Source organism: Chenopodium album, chromosome 17 (genome assembly GCF_948465745.1).
Source record: "Chenopodium album chromosome 17, dcCheAlbu1.1, whole genome shotgun sequence".
NCBI classification, from domain to species: domain Eukaryota; kingdom Viridiplantae; phylum Streptophyta; class Magnoliopsida; order Caryophyllales; family Amaranthaceae; genus Chenopodium; species Chenopodium album.
In genome coordinates this window covers 8892233-8899647 of record NC_137850.1, presented here as the reverse complement: position 1 = coordinate 8899647, position 7415 = coordinate 8892233, and positions in this window count along the sequence as shown.

Sequence of the window (7415 nt, the reverse complement as noted above, 5' to 3'; positions counted from 1 at the left end):
TCAGTCGGTCAGGCAACAAGTGCCTCTACTTCTTCTAGGCAATCAGGAAGAAGACTAGATTTGAATGGGGGGATGATGCTGAGGCGGCCTTTCAAAAACTAAAAGCACATCTGCACTCTTTGCCAAGGCTAGTTAGCCCTCTGCCCAAAGAGACGCTCTATATGTATCTGGTTGTGTCAGATCATGCCCTCAGCGTTGTTCTCTTAGCTGAAAGAGACGGCATCCAGCTCCCGGTCTACTTCATTAGTCGCGTTCTTAGGAACGCAGAGCTTCGGTACCCCATAGTCGAAAAATTTGGCCTCGCTCTTTACATGGCTATCAAGAAGTTAAAGCCTTACTTCTTGTCACATTCGGTTGTGGTCTACACTGACCAACCGATCAAGCGGCCTATGACGACTCTAGAATACTCTGGCTGAATGCTCAAATGGGCTATTGAGTTGCAGGGACTGGAAATCACTTTCAAGCCAAGGAAGGCAATAAAGGGGCAAGCATTCGCTGACTTTATCGTCAAAATGACAAGGCCAGCTGAGCCGGATAATATTGATCAGGTTTGGAAAGTGTATGTGGACGGGAGCTCCATTATGAATGGTTGTGGTGCAGGCATAATTTGTCAGTCCCCTGAGGGGTACAAGTATGAATACGCACCACGGTTCAAGTTCCAGGTCTTAAATAATGAGGCCGAATATGAAGCCTTGCTAGCCGGCATCCGCATGTGCAAGGCGGTAGGGGCAACTAAGATTGACGCCTGCTCTGACTCCCAATTGGTCGTAAGTCAATACCATGGTGACTATAAAGCCACCCATCAGGCCATGATCAAATACTTGTAGGCAGTCAAAGTTGAAGCTGGGACACTTGAAGCCTTTCATCTAAGCCAAGTGCCCAGGTCTGAAAACAACCAGGCAGATGCTTTGTCAAAATTAGCATCCTCCACCTCCTGTGATACGCCTCGGTCAATCTTCTGGGAAGTCATGGATAAAAGGAGTATATCTGATGAAGAGCCCATTGGAGTACTTAATCAAAGCTCTACCTGGATGGATAGCATCCAGGCATATCTTATAGATGGTGCGCTCCCTGATTCACCCCAGGAGGCGGTCGTGCTGAAAAAGCGAGCTGCAAGCTTCGAGATGAGACAAGGAGAGCTCTTCAAAGCAGGTTTCTTGAAGCCTCTATTGAAGTGTGTTACCCCAGAAAAGGGGAAAGAAGTTCTCGAAGAATTGCATGCGGGATACTGCGCCTCTCATATAGGCGGCAGATCCTTAGCCGTCAGGGCCAAGCGGCACTACTTCTGGCCAACCCTTGAGTTGGATGCTATGGAAATGGTTAAAAAATGCGACAAGTGTAAAAAATTTGGCAAGATAATCCATCGTCCGGCCACTGACCTGACGGCAATCCACAGTCCAATACCGTTTGCTAAATGGGGCATGGACATTTTGGGACCATATACGGCTGCTCCAGGCGACAAGCGCTACATCTTAGTGGCTGTGGACTGCCTTACCAAATGGGTAGAAGCAGAGGCGATCAAAAACATCAAGACAAAGGACGTCATCTCCTTCATCTGGAAGAATATCATCACCCGTTTCGGGGTGCCTATGTCCATGGTTTTTGACAATGGTCCTCAGTTTGAGATGCCTCAACTTAAGACTGGTTGGGAGATTAAGGGATCACAAGTTATTCCGCATCAGTCGGTCGACCCCAAGCAAACGGCCAGGTCGAAGCCTTCAACAAGTTAATCTCAGACGGCATAAAAAAGAAAATTGAAAGAGCTGGCGGCCTATGGGCGGATGAATTACCACACGTCCTATGGGCCATCGGAACAACTACAAAAGGGGCAACTGGAGAAACCCCATTTCTCATGGTGTATGGGGCAGAGGTCGTCTTGCCCATTGAACACTATGAGCTGACTCTTCGAATCATGTTGTAAGACGAAGAGGCAAATTGGGAGGCCATGCGGCTGGCATTGGACTCACTCCTAGAGCGCAGGGGCAATGCCGCCTTGCGCCATGAGATTTACCACTTGAGAATGACTCGGGCCTATAACAAAAGAGTACACAAGCGACCCCTAAAGGTTGGGGATTTTGTGCTACGAAAAATGGAGGCAATCGGTAGGGCGAATGAGTAGGGAAAGCTAACCCCAAATTGGGAAGGCCTCTACCGAATCTATGAAGAAGTAAGAGGCGGCACCTACCGTCTGGAGACACCAGACGGCAACCAGACGGCAGGCAGCTACCCAGAACTTGGAATGTAGATAACTTGAAAAAGTACTACTTCTGGAATTTTGTAAATTTTTTACTTGTTAATGAAAATCTGCCTTCTTTTTCAGAATTTTCTTTTAAATATTATATTAGAGTACCGCCTGCATAATGTGCAGACGGACCAAGCTCGAATTCCTATTAGAGTACCGCCTGCACAATGTGTAGACGGACCAAGCTCGAATTTTTATTAGATTACCGCCTGCACAATGTGCAGACGGACTAAGCTCACAACTTTATTAAGATTCCGCCTGCACAATGTGCAGACGGACCTTGCTCAAATTTTATTACAGCACCGCCTGCACAATGTGCAGACGGACCAAGCTTAAGCTTCTATAGATGTTTGAACATCGCCTGCACAATGTGCAGACGACCTTACTTGCTTAATATGTTGTCTAAATGTCTTATAAAGGGACCGTTTGCCCTAACAGCAAACGCCCCAAACCTGGCTAAAAGTGTCGACCACACCAAAGCAGTCATCCCTAACATTATTCAACTTTTACAATTCAAGTCATAAAGACTTAGCAACTATCTATTTTCTCAAAAGAGGCCAATGGCCAGATATACTCTATTTAATCAACCGTCTGCTCCAACATGAGTACGACTGTTTGCTCCAACATGAGTCAGACAACCGGCGACGTCCATTCGGGCGAATTCGTCGAAGAGAAGCATCTTCCATTTGGGTGGCACATTGCTCTATAAACAAAAACAAGCGGTCCTACTGGATGCATTAAGGCAACGCTCGCAGTCGTTTGATCTAATCGGACTTGAAATCTAAAAAGCATGGAGTTTTTCGGACTGTTCTAGTATAGGCGAAAGACGGCTACTGTTTCATTTTAGAAGCTATTCCACTGCCTGTTCTTGCTTTGGGGCAAGATAGGCGGACAATTATTTTCTCAAAAAAAAAGCTAAGTCAAAAAACTTAGCGGCTTAACTATATCTCATGAGGCCTTTGGCCGGATGCATTCAAGTTATTAAAACCTTCTGTTCTACATGGCTGTCTGTCGCTTGGTTTGGGGAAATCCCCATAGTGATTAATTGACTTAGAAACCATGCATACTCCTTAAAGTATCAATAACTTCTAAGTCAGTCAATCAATCCATTTTTTCGAAACCAACCGACATCCGGCCAGGGGCAAGGACATTCGCATAGTATACAGGTTAAAAATACTTAGACCAAAAATCAATCTATGCATAAATTTTTTTTTTAAAGCATAACACCAATATAAACAAAACCGGTCAAAACGACCAGATGCTTCATTAAAATAAATAAACAGCCGTCAAAATTGACGACTGTGAATGTCAGCTGGCAGAGCCAGAAATTGTCAAATTACCCGACCCCTTGGTCGGTAAAAATACACGGTCACTCGGCACACAGGCCGGAAAAGAAAATATTTGGTCATTCGGTCGCAGAAATAACATAAAGCTTAAAAATCAGGGGAGGCCCTCAGCATTGGCAGTCGCATCCTTGTTGTCCTCCGGCGCCTGCTCATCATTCTTCTCATCCTCCTCCTGATCCTCATCGTCCCCCGAGGACGACACGTCTGAGGAGTCGGACTCCTCATCATCCCTGGCCGCCGCCTCCTCCGCCTGCTTCATAAGCCGGTCGTTAAACTCATCATTGGCTACGTCAAACTTGGATTTCCAAATTTGGTAGTTAGAGCCCGACTACAATGATTACCAGGTCATCCGCATGATGGATTCATAGTCCTCCATCATTTGTTTGACTAGGTCCTTTTTCTCTTCCTCAGCTAGGGACTTGTATTTAGTCCTAAGCTGGGTCTTGTAGCCGGCCCTTGAGTTTGTCAACATGCCTCTACAGGCGGTCCGCCTTCTTGTCCGCTTCCTCGAGGGGTTCCAACTTGGCCTTAAGGTCCTTGACCTCATTTTGAAGCTCGGTTACCCGCCCGCTCGCTACATCCAAGTCCTTCTTGACCTACAGATTGGCCGCCGCCTGGGAATACATAATATCAAGTGTTTGGGCAATCTCAAACTGAGCAGTGTCTAAGGAGGAGGCGGCCCGAGCTTTAGCAGCCATTACCTCTTTGGACTTTTCAAGGATTGGCTTTTTAAGCCCGTTCACGCGCAGCATAGCCTGCATTCGGCCAACAGTGAGAATGGTCAGTATCAAGCGGCTATACTCATTATTCAAGATAAAATCACAAGTATCCTACCTTACAAAGAAGCGCCAAGATGGCGTCGAGGTTAAGGGAGCCGACTCCTTTAACAGACGCCTTGTCATCAGGATCAAGCGTCCAGAGCATCTGCTTGGCCATCTGTAGGACAGTCGGCCTCTTCGGAACCTCTGCCAAATCAAACAAAAGTTAAGCAAATTTCCAAAAAAAAAGAAAAAAAAAAAGGTCAGTTCCCTTTTTGGCAACTGTTGTTCAATCAAATAATTGGGAGATGGGCCGAATGATGATACCTTCCTCCTCCCCCATGGCGGCTTTGCCTCCGCCTGCTGCTGAGCCCATAGTAGTGTTGAGTGGCTTGCCACTCTTCGATACCCCCTTGGGGGAATCCGGCTTCTGGGATGGTTTGATGGGGGTGGAGCCGCTAGGAACTTTCCTAGGCTTATGGGCGATGTGCTTCCTAGGCTTCTCGAAAGTGCCCACATCGCCACTCGACTGCTTTTGAAGCTTCGGGTCCGGCTGTTTGGAGGGAGAAGGCTTAGACGAGCCATCCTTCAAAGAATTCACATGTTAGTTGCGAGAAAAAAAAAACCTTAGTCTAAAAGAGGAATATGTTTCACCTTAGGAGTTCCGCCTGACGGCTGCTCCTCATTCGACCGTTTGCCCAAAAGGGACGAACGGTAGAAAGCTGTAGAGTGACCAGCCGACTTCTTGTGAGAAGGAACCTTCGACATATGTCTGCACAATAAAGCAAAGGAGTTAGAAACTCAGACAAAAATAATACTCATTATGAGCAGCTAAGTAATGTAAATGCATGCAGCCTACTACCTCTCGGCTTCTCAGAGCTAAGGCCACAAGCGACCAAGTATGTCCCGTCCGAGAGCCACTCGAAGCGGGGAATGTAGCTCTGGGGGGTTACCTCCTTAACCCCCGTCTCCTCGTTGGTTCGGACGTCCACTAAAAACAGGCCCTAATCCAAAATCTCCTTTTGCGCTCGCCTTGGGACAGGCAAAAGAGCTTTCTTCCTAGCAAGGAGCCTTTCTAGCTGGTCAGAGTAAACCAGCCGACCCCGCTTGCGTGTGGAGTCTTGCTCAAGTAATGCATGTGAGCAAACGTCTCGAAGTTGGGCTCCACCTCCAACATCTCGCAGACGGCAACGTAGCCCAAAATATTTACCCAAGAGTTGGGGGCTAGTTGCCAAATACCCAGTTGGTATCCTTCAAGAATCCTCTCCCCTGCCGGATGGAGAGGGAAGCGCAGACCAGCCTGTTTGGCCGCCTCGTAGTAGCCGAAGCACTGGTCGTCATAGCTGGCCTTCTTTAGCCAGACGACTGTGTCCTCAGCATCCGACACGGATAGAAGAAATTCATGTCCCATGACATGATTGAAGATGAACGTTCCAAAATCTGCCGTCATCTTCTCCCGCCTGCCTTTGGGAACGTGCAAATAATAGGGAGCACGTTCCAGCAGGCGCGAAGCAGACGACTCTGCCCATCCTTCTCCTCTTTCCACTGATAGGGACTCTTTGGCAGCAACTAATTTTGAGCACGCCTCCTCCGAGTCAATGGAGGCGCTGTCAGAGGATGATGACCCAGAGTCATCATCAGAGTCTTCCTCGGAGCTGGGGGCCTGCTGACTAGGGCCAGCAGTGTCCCATTACTACATCCGGCACCGAATCATTCAGCCCGGGGGATTGATTATCATCCGACTCCTCCAAAATTGAGGAGCTCGGGGTACTAACAGTGCTTGGAGGGTCCCGGTGAACCTCAGAGACAGGCGCCCTAATGGAGCCTTCAGAATAGACTGTCGAACTCTCCGAATGGTACCAGGAACCATCCGTCCTATACATCCGAGTGGTCTGCTTTGTTCTTGCCATGGTGTCTTGCAAGGGCACAAACACGGTCCGATTTGGAGAAGTTCTCAAAGGGGAGTCCTCGAATGAGCATTCGGCACTCCTAGTTCTAGATTCAGCTGTCCCTGGTGACCGGCTGATCGCTAACCTAGGCCGTGCTTGGTGCGTTTGGGAAACCATTTTTGAAAAAGAAAAATGCAAAAATAAAGCAAAGAGGGGATCAGGCGGTTACCTTAGAAGAAGGTACTAGAGGCGCTTGGTCTTTAAGTCTGTTGGAACAGGTGGACGGTTGGCCGAGTGTCGGATGCTGAAGAAGTCAAAGTCTTTGAAAGTCAGAGATTTAAGATTCTCCCAAATATTCACGTAAGTGTGAATCCAAAGGAAGTCAACCTTCCATTTATAGAAGGGGTGAAAACCTGAGGTAAAAACCCTAGATTCCCCTCAACAGTAAAAAGAGAAAATTCGGCCAATTAGAGGCCGACACCTGTCACAGGCGTCATGTGGCATGCCACGTCACGCCTGTGAGGGGCAAATGATTTGGGGTATTTAATACCCCCAAGTGGACCAATGAGAGAATGACACGTGTCATTCTAGGAGGTGGCCAAATGGACTTCCCAGATGGGCGACACGTGTCACTCAGATATGCCCCTAGGAATGGCGGCCTTCAAGGCCCAAATCCCAAGGGGTGCCGCAAAACGGTGATGCCCTAATCCCTAGGTCATCAAACCCTAGGGTAGGGCACATTTTTCTAAGATCCTATAAATAGGGAGATTCCCCCAATAATTGGGACAAGTTTGACACCTAGAACTTTACGTCTCAATGATTAAGGCATTTATTGCTCTCTAAAAAAGAGAATGCCTGAGCTCGGAATCCGAGCAGATAACTTACTTTCCGCACGTTTTACTTCGATTCCGTACTAACTTAATCTTTGGAGGCGGACTTCCGACCATTCGGAGCTCCGTTTGTTTTGCAGGTACAAGCGTCTTTGTCGAATTCAGTCTTCAAGTTGTAACTCTCCCAAGGGAGACAAAAACACCCGATACAGTTGGGTTTTTTATTATTAAATAAATCTCTTTCTCTGCTTGGTCATGACTCATGAGCTAGAGTTCCATAGAGTAGTTCTAGTTTTGGAAGTGTTGTCGTGGTCTTGGAGCCTTGTTGGCGGGTGTTGAGGGTTGTAAGA